Source organism: Oryctolagus cuniculus, chromosome X, assembly GCF_964237555.1.
Source record: "Oryctolagus cuniculus chromosome X, mOryCun1.1, whole genome shotgun sequence".
Taxonomy (NCBI): domain Eukaryota; kingdom Metazoa; phylum Chordata; class Mammalia; order Lagomorpha; family Leporidae; genus Oryctolagus; species Oryctolagus cuniculus.
In genome coordinates, this window is record NC_091453.1 from 47,581,564 (window position 1) to 47,601,557 (window position 19,994).

The following is a 19,994-nucleotide window of genomic DNA, read 5'->3' on the forward strand; positions in this document are numbered from 1 at the left end:
ACAGTTATTTACATCAGTCTAGGGTTCTCTTGTGATTCTTAAGGGTGCTCACACATACGTCTTTACAGAATTATTCAGGCATGAGGAGGCCTTCAAAATTGTTGTGGCAATGCCATGCTATGAAAAGACTATGAATCTTAAATTTTTTGTGCCAAAGCAAAATTGTCTTTTAAATTCATTTCTTCACAAACTTTTTGAAATGACCCATGTATATGAATTTTATGGCGTGCCTTCTTCATTTAACACTGTTGCACAAAATTAGAGGACACCCATGCTGTGAGGGCCTCAGAATTTCTTTAATCCAACAAACCCCACCTCAGTCCATGTTACAATGAGGCCAGTGAGACTCATAGAGGGGAAGTGAATTGCTCAAGACAGAACAGTCAGTAAAAGAATTAAACTGAGCATGTTTCCACTGCTGTCTCCTCAACTCTGTTTTGTATATACCTTCTCATACATTGACAGATTCTTTGCATTTAAATGTTAATCAAATGGAATGTCTTGCTTAATTATTTTCTAACTTTAGCAAGAAGTTTCCAGATGAGACATAAAGGCCCAGAAAGACAAAAAAAAAATTGTCTTAAAGGGAAACAAACATTTATTGAATGCCTACTGGGTGTAATGGCTGGCCTTATACAAGGAGCTGTCATTGACAATAGTCTATTTAATCCTTATGCCAATCCTGTGAAGTAGGTGCTAGCCCCATTTTTGTCAGATGAGAACCATGAGACTCATAAAAGTTAGGTAGTTTGTCCAAGGACACAAAACTCAGAATAAATGAGCTGGAATCGAGTCTTTAAGCCTACACTCAGTCTCTCTCTGCTATCCTGTGCAGCCCCCTGAGGCAACAGGGCTGAAAAGCAAAAGCCAGGTCCTTATGCATCCTCCTCCAATGGCCCTCCAGCACCAAGAGAAGAACCCTGTACTTCCCTCAGAACCTCTCTCTCCTACCTCGGGGGATGCAGATAGTTAAAGATAGTAAGACATAAATATAAAAATAAATGGCAGTGAGGAGTCCCCAGTGGCAAGGATGTGCCACATCCATGCTGTGGAAGGGTCACTGTGCTGTTCTCAGCTTCTGTAGGAGGGAGTCATGTAGTGCCCAGTGGAGAATTGGGACACTTGCTGCTAAAGGCTGTAGTGAGTGGGCCACACGGCAAGACAAAGTATTCTGCTCAGGACCTCACAATGAATTAGAGGCAGAGCTGGTACTAACCGCACAGTACATTTGCAGAGAATGCCAATGGATAACACTTGACCCAAGCCTTCCAAGAAGAAACAAGTGGCTTTCTGAGATCTACCAATTTCCCAAGTTAATGTCCATTTTTCACTTGATGTTAAGAAACTACAGATTTTAATACTCAACCTGGCTTCTTGCCTCCTTGTGGGTATAGTAGCCAGGAACAGGTGGTTCCCAGGCGGCTTCTCCTGCCAGGCCTGAGTGAAACTGACAAAGCCTGACAACAATAGGGATTATAGCATGGAAGATTACTACTGCTTCATATTTCCTCTAAAGCCAAAGAGTCAGTCAGAAAGACAGGGGAAAAAAAAACTGGGCAGTTTCAGATGTTCTGCAAGGTTTGCTATGGGACTTCGAGCAGGTCCAACTCTTACTTTGTGCTACATTCTATCTGAACTGTTACCTCCCACATGCAGAAACATGGGCACACACACACACACACACACACAAACATACTCACTGAAGCTTTTGGCATTGCTGAGGGGGCTAGGTTTGTTCTTCCGAGCCCACATCTGCTCCCATCTCCTCCAGGATCAATGAGACAATTCATCAGTGTCAGAATACCAACTAATATGCCCTTGATCCATAAAAACCTTGGGATCCCTTCAGCTGAAGCAAGTTCTACTTTGAGTAAAGGCTTACAGCTCTTTCTGTGCACAATTATTTAGTCCTAGATCCTTTGCTTCTAAATCAATATAATGTACAATCAAATATAAATATTTACTTAAAAATTAATGATCATAGTTGATCTTCACGACTGGTCTGGCTGGTACAACAAAAAACATCGCTTCCATTTGACAGATAATAAATTTGAGGCTCTGAGAAGTGAAGGCTCCCACAGTTACTATGAAGAGGACACCAGACACAAACCTGGCATTTCTGTTTGTTCCTTTCCCTATATCTGGAAGTTGAACAAATATAAGCTTTCTCTCTTCAACATAACCCTTGTCAAGACTATCCCAGGGCCATGATTGTAAACTCCCTTTCCTACAACAATGAAAATATGACTTGGAATCCAAACAAACAAACAAACATAAAGGCTGGATATAGATTCCAGAACTCCTCAAACCAGGCTGTATTTTGCAGGATTATCATTTTCTAAAGCTAATATCAGCATTACTTAGCCAGAAAAGATTCTCTCAAGGTTATCTAAGACAAGCTTATAAATATAAAGGCTGTAAATTAAGACTGGTGAAAAATGAAAGCTGTAAAAGCACTGGATGACTCCCTTCCCTTTCTCTGGTGGTGCATGGACTATAGCTTATATAGTCCACTCCAAGGGACTAATGGCTTTAAACCCTTACAAACCCTTACGGCAGTTAATTGTGCCTTAGCCATACCCCTTCATGCTGCTGTTTTGTTACACTTAGCGAACAAGCCAAGCAGCACCAGTTTAATTGTCAAGTTCAGAATGAACATTCCCTGATGAAGAGCTACAAGCCTTCAAGAAGGCTTGTGGTCAGGAACTAAACACTATGCAATCAACTTCCCTAGGACCTGTTTCTTCTGAGGTCTGTTTGGAATCAGAGATGCGTGCTTCACAAAAACAAATTTTTGCAGCTGTCAGGAGTCAGGACAGCTGTGAAAAGAGTGAGTTGGATTTGATTCTGCTTCCTACACCAATCCAAAGCTCTGCCAGCACCAGTTGTAAGAATCTTTCCCACCAATCAAAGTACAAAGAGAAGCGTCGGTTGTGCTTTTCATAGGCCTGGTAGGTCCTGGAAGCTTGGCACTTAGGCACTTGTCCTTGTTTCAATGTGTATTCTGAGTGATTCAGAATGGCTAGATGGTAACTATGAGACACTTGGGTAGATTTTTACAGCTTCTCACTTCTGGCCATAACTTCCTAAGCTGTATCTAAAATATAGTCAGCAGCACCTCTTTGTTCTGCAACATCCAGACTGAAAGAGGAATTCAGATTTGCAATGTCCTTAGACATGTCTTTAAAATTTCATGATACTTGTGTACATTTTCTTGTATTTCCCGTATTAGGTAGGCCCAGAATTGGCAGTGTCTTTTTTGACAAATGCAGAGATTTGAAGGGTTATGGAAGAGTTCCACGCTGCCTGAACAAGACACATAATTTGCCTGAAACCCATCTCAAAATGAAAATGTTGTGGCCAGCATTGTGGTGCCCCAAGTTAAGCTGCCTGCAATACCAGCATCCCAATTGAGCACCATTTGGAGTCCTGGTTGCTCCACTTCTGATCCACTTCCCTGCTAATGTGCCTGGGAAAGCAGCAGCAGGTGGCATAAGTGCTTGGGCCCCTGCTACCCACACGAGAGACCTGGATGAGGCCCCTGGCTTTTGCCTGGCCAAGTCCTCGTAGTTGCGGCCATCTGGGGAGTGAACCAGTGAATGGAAGATATATCTCTCTCTCTCTCTACCTCTTCCTTTCAAATAAATAAATAAATCTTTTAAGAGTTAAAATGTGAAAAATAAATAGATAAATAAATCCAAAAGGGCCAGTGTTGTGGTGCAACAGGTTAAGCTGCCTGCCACCTGCGACGCTGACATCCCATATCAGAGTGCTGGTTCAAGTCCCAACACCATGACCAAAACTCAGATTTAATGATTTTTACACTCTAATCCCGTAAGCGATGATTATATTGTGGACTGCTGCAAGAAGAGAAAACCAAAGTGACCTAACAACACTAAAGAAGGACTAGAGGATTTTAGTTTAGATGATGACTGCCTAGAGACAGAAGAATGACTAAAGTTTTATTCATGCTTTGAAATGCTGTTATTTCTGTGATCCTTATTGACCTCCCCTGATAAATTCCTAGATCACTTTTGGCCCAAATTAACTGCCCATCTTGGCTTCTTGCCGCTTCACATTTCTTCGCTAGATCAGTATGTGACTGCTGCATTCAACCCACACAGTTAGGGCAAAGCCTCCACTGGTTAATATTTACAAAAAAATACTTTGAAGATCAAATCTTTGTGAGGTAGAGAAAACACTGGATGTGGATAGAACAAGGAATTGTGAGGTCTGGGCCTCCTTCCAGAACTGCCGCCACCAAACAACATGATTTTTCTGGTAGCTGATTGGCTGTACTTTCCTTTCGGTGAAATAACAAAAGCCGAGAAAGATACTGTGATGTGGGACAGAATTGTTGTGTAGCTCCAGTGCTGAAGGCCCGATATGCCTTAGACACAGTGTTGGCTGCTTCGTCTTTCTGGCCTTCAACATCCACCCCACTCACACCATACCCGAGATGGTTCTTAGCAAGGAAGCACTGTATATTATTAAGAAAGGCATGTATACCCTGTGGCTGGCATTTTGTCTTTGTTTAAGCACAGGAACATATTTGACTGAAATCTGGAAGAAAAAAAAACCCATGTGAAAAGCAGTAATTACTGTAGTTTTACACATACATTTAGTTTATAGGTCCAGATAATTGATTTTGTTACCATTTTTTTAATTCTGTTATTATAGTACTATGAGGGCCCAAGATAGATGTGGGGACTGTGGAAAACAGAAGAAGTTGGTTTTGAGCTTATTTTCCCTTGGGCTTCTGAGAGGGCCCCACCCCTCTCCTGGAAGATAGTTGGTGGGAAGTCTATGTTTCTAATTCTGTATCAGGGGTAACTACAGCTTGTCCAGAATGTACCTCTTTGCAGCAGCACCTTGAAAGCAGGAAGCTTCTACAGTGCGAGTCAGCTTGGGCTTGGCTTTGTGCTCCAGTATTAGCACAAGTTTGGGTCTGGGAAAATCTCCAGCCAAACTCATGACTCGCCCCACCTCCCTCACCTGCCTCTTGTGTGGGCTGTAGGCCTGGCTAACCCAGGTATCTCTGTATTTGTATCGGGACACAAATGGCAGGGGAGAGGAGGTGTTTCTTTAGCCCCTGGCTTTTTGCTGTGTGTCCAAGATACCTGCCTTCATACTGTTAAAATTCAGCTGCCAACCTTACCTTAGCCATAACCAGTTGAGTCTCTTAAAATTATCTGATTTCAGAAGCTCCTCAGGCATGGCTTGAGGTCTTATATTGACTTTGGCCCTCGACTCTGGTGCATTGGAGATCTGAATTGATTTCAAAGAGCCATAAGAACCTTAGGTTTCCAAGGCTTCAAACTGGCCAACTTTCAGTTCAATCCAACATGCACTTACTGAGCCAATCACTCTGTGCCAGACCAATACTAAGAAGTGGGGTTAAAAAGTGGACTGAGGCCACGTCCCTATCCTTCAGGAGCTCAAAGCCTATTTACAAAGCCAGAGGCATAAACAGATGATTTCAATAGAATGTGATTAATGATAGACTAGAGATGAGAACTCAATGTCTTTAAAGCACTGAGTAGGAGCACCCAACTCAGCCTAGGGACATCAAGAAAGACTCTGTGTGAGGGATTACCAGGTAGTGTTCGAAGGATTTAGGGGGAAATGGGGTGAAATAAATGCAGAAGAAGGAGCAGCAAGGAGAAAAAGGCAAGGGGATTTTAACCACTCTGTGCTTAGGGAACTATAAGGAGTCAGGACAAACACAACTTAGAGTGTAAGGTTTGGAGCAGTGGGAGATGAAGCTGGAGAGGCAAGTGGGTGGAGACTTAGGCATGGGAGCATCAGATGCTACATTAAGGAGTTTAGCTTATATTCTAAAGTTGATAGAGAACCAGTAAGCAGGGCTTTTTTCATGGTCACTTATTTACTTTTCATAGTTACAGGGAAAGTGGCCGGGGGGAGAGAGAGAGAGGTCTTCCATCTGCTGGCTCACTCCCCAAATGGCCACAATGGAATCTCCAGGGCTGTGCCAGGTATGTCAGGAGACAGATTCCTTCCAGGTCTCCTACAAGGGTGCAGGGTCCCACGCACTTGAGCCATCTGCTGCTGCTTTCCCATGCACACTAGCAGGGAGCTGAATTGGAAGTGGAGCAGCTGGAACTCAAACCACTGCCCATAAGAGATGCCAGTTTTACAGGCAGCAACTTAACCAGCTATACCATGACACCAGTCCCCCAGTAAACAACTTTAAGCAGGGAATCAAAAAAGCTTCTGCTCAGTGAAGGAAACAATTAACAGTGAAAATATTACTGCATGGGAGCAAATATTGGAAACTATGCATCTGACAGGAAGTTAATATCCAGAACATATAAAGAATTTAAAAATGTCAATAGCATAAACAATCAATTAAAAAATTGGCAAGCGGTGAGCATTTGTTCTAAATGGTTAAGATGTCACTTAGGATGCCCACATCCTATATCAGAATGTCTGGGTTAGTGTCCCAGTCCTTTTGCTGGTTCAAACTTCTTACTATTCGCATCCCTGGAGGAAGCAAATGATGGTTCAAATGGTTGGTTCACTGCCACTCATATGGGAGTGAGGTTGAATTCCTGGCTCTTGGCTTCAGCCTAGCCTAGTCCTGGCTATTGTGGGCATTTGTGGAGCAAACCAGCAAATGGAAGACATATTCTCTCTCCCTCCTTCCCTCACTCCCTCCTTTCCTCCCTCTCTCTCTCCTTTCTCTCTAACTCTGCATTTCAAATAAATTAAGAAAATCTTAAAAAAAAGATTCCACAAAGTCAACTTTTAAGCTAAACTTCATAGACAAAAAATTCATTCTTTTGTAGCTTTTAGGCCCCAAATCATATTGTCCATTTTAGAAAAAGGTAGGTTGTTTCCCTGGATTGTGCTATAAAAACAAAGCTACCAAGTGCAAGCCAAGTAAGGATGAGGGATATATCTGAATTAAATACAAGGCCAATTCAAAATGTTTGTGGAAAATGGAATTAAGAGATAAGTTTATTTTGGTGCAAAAAAAATGCAAATCAATGCATAGTCATATATTATCAGGACCTTTCTTATCTAGCTAGAAGCAAAAAGGGAGAGTTTAATATCTACAAAAATAATGGCGAATGTGCTACGTCAGTGATCACTTTACATACTTTCATTTAATGGGAAAAATGGAGCCCATGTTTTTTTTTTTTTTTTTTTTTTTTTTTTTGCCTGATTTCTATCCTGAAGTTCTACAATCGTAGTCCATTTGCCATCCACTGTTGGGAAAAAAAATGGGATAGCTGAGCTCAGCGAAGTGCATTTCCAAAAGAAAAGTGAGGGTTCCAAAAGAGAGTGTGCAAATAAATAACAATGACAATTTAAAATTATAGCATTCAGGGCCAGCACTGTGACATAGCAAATGAGGCTGCCGCCTGCAGTGCCAGCATCCCATATGGGCCCCGGTTCTAGTCCCAGCTGCTCCACTTCCAATGCAGCTCTCTGCTATGGCTTGGGAAAGCAGTGGATGATGGCCCAAGTGCTGGGGCCCCTGCTCCCACATGGGAAAACCAGGAGAAGGCTCCTGGCTCCGGGCTCCTGGCTCCTGTCTTCAGATCCGCGCAGCTCTAGCCATTGTGGCCAATTGAGGAGTGAGCCAATGGATGGAGGACCTCTCTCTCTCTCTCTGCCTCTCCTTCTCTCTCTCCGTGTAACTCTGACTTTCAAATAAATAAATAAATCTTTAAAAAATAATAAAATAAAAAAATTTAAAAAATTATACTATTTGTGTAATGCTTTACTCCTGTAATAGTCTTTTGCATAAATCATTTTGATTCTTGAAATAATTATACTGTAGTGAATTTGAGGGCCTTTGTTCCTGCTATCCTCTGCTTTGACAGCTCTCCCCACCTACCTTTATCTAGTTCTGTTAATGCTTCAGATCTCAGGTCAGTGGTCATTTTATTACGGAAATATTCCCTAACTCCCTACCCCTGTCAAGTCCCCCTGTTACACATTCAGAGCAGGAGTGCCTTTCCTTGTTTCTACTATCATAATTGCAATTTTGTACAAATGAGAATGATTGTTTTATTATATCTCTACACTATAAAACTATTACTGACAAATGGTTACCTAATCAGATACTATATGTCTTATATCTCTTACCATTTGTGCAGAGGGCACATAGCCAATGATTATTTCTGATCAATGCAATATGAACAGAAGTGATGTGCATTGTCGCTCCCCGTCTTCGTGGAGGAACGACACAGGACCCTGCGCTGTTCTTTTGTCTGCTCGGCCCTCCCCGGGTTTGCTGCTGGTTCTTCCCGGGTTGGCTGCCGTCCCTCCCACCTCCGTGGAAGGGCGGTTCCCCCTGGCCACTTTCCCCACTTCCGCAGGGGAGCAGCACACCGCCGGCCGGTTCTCTCGGGGGCTGCACAGGTGTTCCTTCAGATAGATGTTCCCCTAGATGTTCCTGGTGCATGTTGTCTCTCTCCTCCTTTATAGTCCTCTTCCACCAATCCCAACTCTGCTACCCACACGCCGAGTACGCTGCTCTCCTCCAATCAGGAGCAGGTCCTGCTGTTTATTGGTTGAACTGGAGGCAGCTGTGTAGAAGCTGTTTCTCCCTTCTCAGGGCCATATTGTGGGAGAGCAGATGCATAGAATAAGTCTTAATTCCAGTAACTTAGTCTAGTCCGAGTTGCTCCCCACAGTGCATCACTTCCCAGTTGCAACAGTTAAAAAGCACGTGTGCTTGGGCCGGCGCCACAGTTCACTTGGCTAATCCTCCACCTGCGGCGCCGGCACACCGGGTTCTAGTCCCAGTTGGGGCACCGGATTCTGTCCCGGTTGCTCCTCTTCCAATCCATCTCTCTGCTGTGGCCCAGGAAGGCAGTGGAGGATGGCCCAAGTGCTTGAGCCCTGCACCCACATGGAAGACCAGGAGGAAGCACCTGGCTCCTGGCTTCGGATCGGCATAGCGCGGTGGCCGTAGTGACCATTTGGGGGCTGAACCAACAGAAAGGAAGACCTTTCTCTCTCTTTCTCTCTGTCTCTCTTACTAACTCTGCCTGTCCAAAAAAAAAAAAAAAAGAAAAAGAAAAAGAAAAGAAAGCACGTGTGCCTTCCATATTCTCTTTCTTGGGGTTCAGTCTGATGTCCAAGGGCACTAGTTCTCCAAGTTGACTGCATGCTAGAATCATTTAGGAACTTTTAAAAGAATTCTGACACCTCTGCTGCGCCCCAGGCTCATTAAATCTCTGGAAATGGACACTGGCATAAGTCTTTTTAATTCCTTAGGGTATTAAAGTTGAGAACTACTGCCCAGGGATGACTTCAGGATCCCTGGAACACTATGTGAAGAAATGCTGTATGTTGGGCAGAAATATTTATATTGGGTTCTCATGTGAGCAACAAATGTATGTTAAATCACAGAAAATTGGTGGTGTGTATAACAGTTAGTTTTATATACTCTCCATTGTTTCTCCAGCACCTAGCACAATGTTAGGCATATACTAGGTGCATAATTCTTATTTGTTGAAGAAAGGTATTATGTCTCTCATTGTTACAGGTGAAGTTCAAAAATATTGAATAACTTATTCAATTTTGTACATCTAGAAAGCATTAGTTGAAATTTGAGCCCGGGTCTTCTTGATCACAATGTTTCAGATACACTGATACTCACTTTATATTTCCTATTAAATTCTTATTAATTTATTTTATTAAATATCTTCCTAAATGCTCTAATTACTATTCTGTTCAATATCTTAGGTTGCTTGTTTCTGGACCACACCCAATATCACAAATCCTTGGCAAACTAAGACAAATTTCATAGGCTACAAAATCAACAAGTAGTATATAGGGTGATATAGTGGAGCTACAATGATCATAGCTCTAGACTCAATAAAAATCTTCCAAAATGATTTCATTGACTCCAGTTTTCCCACACCTTCTAATTCTTATCTAATACAACCTTTTTTTTTTTTTTGACAGGCAGAGTGGACAGTGAGAGAGAGAGAGAGAGAGAGAGAGACAGAGAGAAAGGACTTCCTTTACCGTTGGTTCACCCTCCAATGGCCGCTGTGGCTGGCGCGCTGTGCCAATCTGAAGCCAGGAGCCAGGTGCTTCCTCCTGGTCTTCCATGTGGGTGCAGGGCCCAAGGACTTGGACCATCCTCCACTGCACTCCCAGGCCACAGCAGAGAGCTGGCCTGGAAGAGGGGCAACCGGGACAGAACTGGCGCCCCGACCGGGACTAGAACCCGGTGTGCCGGCGCCGCAAGGCGGAGGATTAGCCTATTGAGCCACGGTGCCGGCCTAATACAACCTTCTAAAGATCACTCACACCACATTACTCCATAGCTCCAGTATATAGCTTCCTCTTTTCCCGCATCATTTTCAAATTATTCTTCCCAAACTACAAGATCCTCCTTAATCTCCTCCGGTCCTGTTCAGCCAACATTTTTTTCTGTCAAATCTCCTTTATGTACTCTATTCTGCATCCAGGGTGCTCACTGTATACTCAGAACCATATCATTATCATCTTCAACCTCTATGTAAACCTTTCTTTATGGTGAGGACTGCCTTCCATTCCACTTCCATCCTCAACACTTCATTAAATCTTATACTACTCTGACCTATTATCATTACAGTTATACTTTTTATGTTTGTTTCATTTCCTTGGAGGAGTTTTTCAGCTCCTTGATTGGCCATCCCATATATCAATTTTTCTTCATTTGTATAATTGTGGTTATTGATATTGTTTTTACAGACACAGTTTACAAAGTATTGGACAATCACATCTACTAATCTTAGCCCATGTTGTGTATTGTAACAAAATTCCAAGCTAGATAAGTTAATAAGGAACATAAATTTATTTTATCATACTTCTGAAGGTTAAGAAGCCCAAGATCAGGTTTTTGTAGGTTTACTTTCTGATAAGGGTTCAAACTGCTTCCAAGATGGCACCTTGAGTGCTGCACCATCTGGATGGCAGTAAAACAATGTCCTCACACAACAGATGGCAGAAGGACAAAAAAAAGGAAATAGATTCTCTGTGTCAAGCCCTTTTTTTAGGGCAACTGATTCCACTCATCATTACAGAGCCCTCATGACTCAATCATCTCCCAGAGACCATGACACATAATACTATTGCATCAGAGATTAAGTTTCAATAACAATTTTGGAGGAGACAAAAATATTCAAACTATAGCATCCACCCTTTGAAATAAACACTGATTCCATATTTCATAAAATATTTATTGAGGGTCTTCTACTTACCAGGCAAAATGCAAGGAAGGTATGTCCAACCTTTTTCTACAAAAGAGGAAACTAAAAAAAAATTTTTGAGATCAAGGGACTTGTTCAAGTTCACAAAGCTAATAAATGACTGACCTAGAGCTCTGACTCGAGTCTATCACTCTGGATCCTCTGTTCTCTCTAGCACATACTGTATCTCCATGAGGGTAACTATCCAGTACATTAGTTTATTTTTATAATTAATAAATTTTATTTATCTGTTCTTTTAAGATCTGTTCTTCTGAGTTATGTATTAACTTTTTACAATTTATAGTAGTATTTTTCTCTCTGAAAAATATAAATACAAATGCTGCATAAACAATGAGATACTGCCATGTAGGATTTATCATTTGTCATATGGAATTTATGATTTATAATATGTCAGAGCTTAAAGAGTTAGTCTTTAACAAATATTCTAAAAATTAATTTGAGTAAAATAGTTAATAAAATGCTCTGATTTTTCAGAAAAATAATTCACCAAGTCTACCTCAAAATGTACTGAACAAGCCTTTGGAAAAAAATCACCCTAAAGATAAATAAGAAAGGCAAACAGTTTTTTTTTTTTTAAGATTTATTTATTTGAAAGGTAGAGTTACTGGGAGGCAGAGAGAGAGAGAGAGAGAGAGAAAGAGAAGTCTTCCATTTGCTGGTTCACTCCCCAAATGGCAGCAATGGCCAGAACTGGGCCAATCCAAAGCCAGATGCCAGGAGCTTCATCCCTGTCTCCCACATGGGTGCAGGGGCCCTAGGACTTGGATTCATCTTCCACTGTTTTCCCTGGTGCATTAGCAGGGATCCTGATAGTAAGTGGAGCAACCAAGTCTTGAACCGGCATCCATATGGGATACCAGCATTGCAGGTGGAGTTTTAACCTTCTACTCCACAGCACCAGCCCCATGGCAAGCAGTTTAGAAAAAAGGACTAAAGGAATGTAAGAAAGAAACATTAAGTGAAGCCCATGCAATAACAAAAACTCTTCCCTACAACAACAAAAAAGACTGAAGAAAAAGAAAAACAGTATACATTAATTTAAATAAAATACATTTAATCTCCATACATTTGGGTAAATTTATAGTTTTTGAGGATATCAGCAGTATGATAAAAAAAAACATTTATTGGACACCAATTATTTGCTAGATAGGAAAGATGATACAAATATAGTAATGATAACTTAGTTTGCTAAGTGCTGTGACTCAAAGATTGGTCTTGTGCTTTCTAAGGAGGATAAGAGCATTGTGAGCTGAGGTGGACCTAGAAAGTTTCACAGGAAAGGTGAACTTGGAGCTGAGCCTTGAAAGACTGGTAAGATTTTGATGACAGAGAGAGACAGAGATCGAGATCGAGAGTGAGAGAGAGACAGAGAGAGAGAGGAGAGAGAAGGGAAAGGAAAAAAGATGTCTTCTGGAGAGGAAATAATATCAGCAAAAGCATCCCAGGGTGTTGAAAACCCAGGTCAGGCATTGCTGGTTTAGACCAACAGTAAGATACTAACTTTTGAATAAAATGTGTTAAGTGAAAATACAGCTGATGTTGAGGATTGAAATAAGGTGATAAAGAGGAAGGAGAGTGAGACACTGAGGCCCTGAAATGAGTTACTAGAAGTGACATCATGTTATAAATTGTAAGCACAACTCAAATAGGAGTGACTAACACTGCTTTTGTTACAACTATTTTGCAATACAGTAAATGGTTTGATTTAACCACCACTGAGTTTCATCATTGAGTGGTGGCTCTTTCCATTAACCAAAGGCAGAACCTTTGTCCAGAAAAACTTTACCATCTCACCTTGTTATAGGCTTTTGGGAAGCTCAGACAAGCCTGAGCCAAAAATTAAGTGACTTCAGACACTGTTAGTCCTTCATACTTAGGGTGAGCTTCTCAGAGGAAATGGGTTTGGGAAAAGCTATTTTTTATTAAGAAGAAATAAATAAAGTTTTGCTGAATAAGCCAGCAATATTAATGGGAGTCTCACTTTGCACAACATTTTGATCCCTTTGGTGACTTGCATGGACTCATTATCCTCTTGCTCTGACTCTTGGAAATGAGAATTGATATCTAATATTGTAATTTCTATATGGAAGCAGTTTTGAGGGCTATGGAGTCAAGCTGCTTGGGTTAAAATATCAGCCCTGTGACTTCCTACTTGTGAGAAATTAACACTTCTCTGAACTTCACAAAGAAAGGATCATCTCTGCTTTGCAGAATTCTCACGAGGCTTAAACAAAATATGTAGATACAGAGCCTCATGTGTTCTTCCAATATGAGTTTTTATGTGCTTCCCTGACATTATAGAATATAGGTTTGAGAATCAGAGATGTGAATCCAAAAGAAGAGAATCCATTCATTCATTCAACAATTTGCAATTGAGTTCCTCCTCAATATCAGGCTCAGTGCAAGGGACCAGAGATGGAGCAGTAAGCAAAGCAAACAAAGTCCTTATTCTGTAGCATGCACACGACAGTTCTCTTTGACATACCAAGCTGTGTACCTGTAATAATTAATTCCACTTAGGCTCATTTTGTTCAGTACAATAATAGTCATTGCTCAACATGCTTTATAGAGAAGTTGTGAGGATAAGATTAGATAATGCACACACACAGATTTTTATGTACTGCAAATCAGTTTGCTGATGAATTACTAATTGTGTACCTATTTGATCTCAAGGAAGACTAATAGACATGGATTTCTAGCTGTAGGTCCCAGAGAGCATCTTATCACAGGATCCTGACAAGGAACCTTACCAATTTGGAGTGAATATGAGAATGTCATCAACATCATTAGCTCAGTTGCCAGTATCTAGGCACTTTGTACAGACATGAAGGTCCAACTCTCTGTAATAATGAGAGAAAGCATTCATCTTTTGGGACACCAGTCATTCATTCTTGTGCTTAACTTTCATGTTTTCCCTACCAGGAAGCCCATATTCCCATTGCTTTCCAAATTTTCTCCTTTCTCCATCTTCTAAGGGGCCTCTCCATAAAGAATGATCTGATCGATTCATCTGTATTGGTTTTTCAATGCCTGAAAAGGCTTCATTGATGACACTCCAAAGTAAAGGCACATTGAGCTGAAAGATTAGCCTTAAGACAAACAAACAAAAAACTAATGGTTAAATTCTGAGGAAAATCAACAAATATTGAGTTTCTCTGAAATCATACCAGCAAGATGAAGACTGGTGCCACTATAATAAATGTAGTAGTAATAAAAAACATAAAGTATCAGAGCTAAAATACTTCTCAAATTATGTTTTCTTGAACACTAGTCATTCATCTATTCTTCTACAAAGGAGGAGCATGGAAAAGTGATGGTTAGTATTCTGGAAATCTTGTTTAGTGGCCTCAAAGCATAAACATTTTATAGAATGTAGTTAAGGTTGGGGTAGAGCACAGGTGTGCTGGAACATTCAGAGAAATCCATTTCCAAATCTCACTTATAAGGTCCTCAGAATGGCAAAAATCCATTATACTTTCTCCCTCGGTCTAATAAACTATTTATTTCATTACCTTTCTGGAGACTCCCTTTGAAGGGAATGGTCCCTCATTGTTTTTCAGAAGGGAATGGTCCCTCACTGTTTTTCAGAAGGGATCTTCTCCTTTTATATGATTACTGATAGCTCAGATTTTCCTACAATGAGATCTCACTCTTGGTGACCATGAAATGGTTGAAGGATGAACATCTGATCCAAGAACGAGTACTCACGGTCCTCACCTAAACTTTTTGATCCAGAGATTTCAGTTCAGTTGAAATCTGAAACTTGAACTGTAATGATGTTGGCAGTGGCCATTTTCTCCAATGTGGACTCGGAATGCAGAAAGTGCTCTGTAGAGAGAAGGAACATACATACCAAGAGAAGAAAAGCAGAGACAGAATAAGGAGAATGAGAATCATGAAAGCATTGAGCCCCGCATTCTGATTTTTAATGAGGCCCAGCAAAATTTAGGTTCTGTGAGATATTCCTGTAGGCTTAATTGTAAGTAGCTCTGTAAGCCAAGTTAATGAATTTCTCTTTTTGCTCAAGTGAACTTCAATGGACTTCTACTACTTGCCACCAAGACTCCCAACTAATAAACCCCATACTTATGAAAACCAAAAACAAGTCATTAATGAGCTTTCATATTCATGCAATTGTAATATTTTACTGATAATTTATTGCATTTACTTACATTATTACTTGTTCATGTTTAATTTTCTAATAATAGAACTGCAATCTAGGTGCTATTTACCTGGTTAAGAGACCTGCAGAAAATGAGATACACAGCAATGCAAATATTTATCAAGGGTCAATATTAAAGCTAAAGTCTATCCCAAGGTATATTGTTTTGGATTATTCATAAACTTTGTTGTCTCAGTCCAAGATGGGGGGCCTTGAATTTGCATTAATGATTCTCACTGACAGAGACAGAAAACTAATTAAGCCAAAATGTATTCTTTTGCCAAATAAATGATTCTGTGGGCCTAAAGCCACTACCATAGTGTTGGAGCAAAGCTATTCAGAATCCAAGGTGGACAATACTTTCAATTAACATAGTATGACATATAGTGTTTAAGAGAGCACAAGCTGTGCCATCAAAAGATGTTTAAATATCATCTCTGTGATTTTTAAGCTGTGTGTCCTTGTGTAAGTAACTTAAACTCTATGAATCTCAGTTTTCTCAGTTGTATGGGGATAAAAATACCTTCTCAGCAGGGCTGGTATTACAGCAGTATGGATTCTGGACTGAAGGCAAGGAGGCTCAGAGTATCACAGGGACTAAGGCAGCTGCCTAAAGTCTGAGGGATTAAAGCCAAAAAACTGCTGATAAAGCCCCAAAACTAAAAGAGGAACTAAGTCAACCCCCTGCTAGACCATAGGCCTGGCTTTGCAGTCCACTGCCAGGTAAGATAAGCAACAGGAATCAAAACTGATCAAGCTGACTTGGGGGTTAGCACCATTTGGTACCTGGAGCCAAAAGTGACCAAATCAGGAGTCAGGCAGATAGAAGAAGTTAAAAAGCTAAAGGAACTACAGAAGGAAGTAGAGAAACAGATGAATGTAAGTCTACCTCCAGGCAATGTTGGCCTAATGATCATATCCATTGGAGAAAAGATGGTGGCTAATTCTGAGTCCATCCATCTTGGCAATTGTAGGCTGTGATGCATTAGCAGAAGAGCTGAACATACACTTTCATGATTGTGGTGCAGTAAGTATGTTACCATACTCTATGACAAATTTAATGACTATTCCAAAGGGTTTACACATGTAGATTTCTCACACAAAGAGTCAATAGGGACTTACCTTGCTTTAGATGAGTCCTATTTAGAGGTAGACAAATCAAGATGATCCTCTGAGCTTCTTACTATGCCTGTACCAACAATTACAACAATTTCCACTCTTGATTCTACAGTTGTTTCAACAGCAGGCTCTGAGGCTGCATCTACAGGAGCTGAGTTAGAACAACATAATGATATTCTCCATACTAGGGGAAAAACCATGTTGTTTGTTTTTTTTTTTTTTTGAAAAAAAAAAGATTTATTTATTTATTTATTTGAAAGCCAGAGATATAAATATAGAAAGAGAGAGAGAGAGAGAGAGAGAGAGAGAGAGACACCTTCCATGTGGTGGTTCAACTCTTAAATGGCCATAAAGCATAAAGGCAGTGGTTGGGCTAGGCTGAAGCCAGGAGCCAGGAGCTTCTGCCAGGTCTCCCATTTGGGTGCAGGAGCCCAAGGATCTGGACCATCTTCTTTTGCTTTCCTAGGAGCATTAGTGGGGAGCTGGATTGGAAGTGGAGCAGCTAGGACTCAAACCGGATCCCATAAGGGATACCAGCACTGCAGTCAAAGGATTAGCCTTCTATGCCACAGTGCTGGCCCCCAAAAAAACATATTGTTAAGAGAAAAGTAGGGAAGATCAGAGAAAGAAAACAAAATTTAAAAAAGGAAAAACAGAAGATGGAAAATAAAACTTCCTAGCTGAACTTATAGACTACATTAAGATTAGAAGAGGGGAAAAAAATCTTTGAAAACTGAATTGCCAATCATGCCCCAATTGTTTTGATTTTTTTCCACAAAGTACCATTCTGTTTAACTAGTGTTGAAAAATGACGCTCTCAGTTCTTCAGTGTCGACTGTGAACTTCTTGAAAGCATGTCTAGAACATAGTAGGTGCTTTGAAAAGGGGAGTTATTCATTGAGAATTTCTATGAATTTTGATAAAGAGAAATGGCCCACACAGATGTTATACAACTGTTGTTTAGGAGTCAGAATAACACAAACTCTAGAGTCAGGTTTCAGGGGTTCTGATCCTGAGTATAAAATCTTGATGGCTATGAAGAAGTTGTTGGATTCACTGAGATTCCCTTTCCTCCTCTGTAAAAGAAGAGTAGTAATAGTACTTTTTCTCATATGATTGTTGTGATTACATATTATTATGCAAATGGTTTCATTTACATAAAGCCCTTAGAAGAATGACTGAGCAAAACTTACGCATTCTTTGCTTTGAGTCAGATCATGAGGATGGCTAGCACGTTGAAATATGTAATAAATGCTAGCTGTTATTACAGTCTCTCATATACTATGGATAACAGAACCACAACTTAGTTACTCATTGATGAGATCCTTTGGTTCCAATCTGATAACAGAATCCAAATGTTCTTGCAATACGGTGTTACTTCTGTGTCCATATTACTGTCCTGTTTTTCTGTCAGTGACAGGAGCTGCTTTTAGCAGCTTCTCGAGTGAGTTTTCTGGATATTCCTATAGCACACACACAATTGCATTTGGGCCAATGTTGGAAAGCAGATGATTAAGAAGTAATGATATTGGGTGAGAGATAAAGGAACTATTGCTTCGGACTAGCATTTGATCATTGTATTTGGATTTGCTTTAGACCCAGATTTAAGTTGATTCAGAAAGGAAAATAGCCACAATTAGTACCCAATGCAATTCTCTATTAGAATGTAATCAGTTTTTGCCCTTTGGAAAACATTATTTGCTTTTCTCTATGGCTTTGATCTTAATAATTCAAAATTCCAGTACATACAAGCTTGAATCATCTATCTAAATGAAGTAACAAATTTTGAACTCACGAATATAACAGCAGGGTTTGTGAACCATTAAGTAAAGTACAGAAATATGTACTAATAGCTCTTCATTTTCCAAAGCATAAGAGAATAATACCTCTTCCTTTTATTGGTTTACATTTCAACTCAGCAAGAAACCAAAGGAAGGTTTGATGTTCATAGGTTGATTATTAATATTCTAAGTAGTTTGCTGATTTGAACTGAAGTACAACTAGGTGAATGGGGCATTTTCTCAGGAGTTTGTGAGATATATCATATTTCTCTGATGGGGAAGCATGTAAAGGAAGACTGTAGCAATGATTGTAGGACTCCATCTATAACATAGGCCTCAGCACTCTCCCTACCCCTATTTGTCTTCACTGTCATCCAGTCCCAGAAGCAGTTTCCAGGAAACTGGACTATAGAGAATTTGTCCCAATATTAAACAGAGGTAGTCTAATCCTAACAAAGGTTTTCAACTGGCTGCAAATAATTTGTATCTCTGGTAACAGGGGATTTTGTTGGGGGTAGGGGATATTAATCACTGAAAAACCTGGTATGGAAGAACTATGGCAAAGGATAGAATGATGGCCCTATATTTCTCTGCATCTGAATAAGCTAGATGGCCTTGGGCAAGTCAGGTCAACTTTCAGAGGCTCAAGTTCCTCTTCTGTGCAACACAGCTAACAATACATTCTCTGCTTAGCTCCAGAAGTTGCTTAGTTGCTTTGAAAACCTACTGAGGCATCATATGCAAATGTTCTTTGTTAACCACATAGTTTTACTCAAGGGTCAGGTGGTATTGCAGCTGCCAGGAATCAAAGAAGAGGAGACAGGGTGAAGGAAAATCCTTTCTGTTAATCAAAGGAAATAACTATGGATGCAAGAGCAGTCATTCAGTACTTTACCTCTCCTAGTTTTGAACCCTACCACTATGAAATATATCAAACATCTCAATTACATCTTTTGGCCCCATTCATTTAATCAAAACACTCAATCTTTAAAGGCCAATAGGTGACATATGTTCTCTGATTGATGATCGTTTTCTCTTTGGCAGCTAATGGTTCCTTCCTCAGTTCCTGTTAGAGCCAAAATGAATATAAGACAACATTCCCTGTATGTTGCCATCTACAAACATGCATTTTGCAGTAAAGAAATGTTGCCAAGGATGTTTCTAGAGTAGAATGGGATAGGGCCTTTTTGCTGAGGAAAAGGGAGATGTGAGTGGACAGAAAGAAGAGTCTTGCTAAAATATTTCTAACTGCTGACCTTTAGTTCATATGTTTTGAAATCTTTTAAATGTGGAGTTTAAACTTTGAATCCTAATATTATCCCTGGCACCTGAACTTGGGGTCAAATATCCTTAGGCATTTTGAAAAGTAAATAGAACTATGCAGATGATACTGGTAATTAACTGTTGCCCAATGCCTAACAGGGAATATGCCCTAGTGTCTTTTGTTTCGAACAGAACAGGCCTCAAGCTCTAGCTCTGCCTCAATATTGTTGTCTTTGAAAGGGGAATGATAGGAGCTGCTGCTGTGGTCTTGCTGGTAAAATTGCCACATGGGACACCAGCATCCCATAGGGGAGCCAGTTCATGTTCCAGCTGTTCTACTTCTGATCCAGCTCCCTGCTAATGCACCTGGGAAAGCAGTGGAAGATGACCCAAGCGTTTGGGCCCCTGCCACCTATGTTGGATATC

At 40.5% G+C, this 19,994-nt stretch overlaps 1 pseudogene; it reads left to right on the forward strand.

The window, feature by feature from the left end:
- Positions 1-621: 621 nt before the first annotated feature.
- LOC127484803 (polyadenylate-binding protein 2 pseudogene) lies at positions 622-16,679 on the forward strand (annotated as a pseudogene).
- Positions 16,680-19,994: the final 3,315 nt, after the last annotated feature.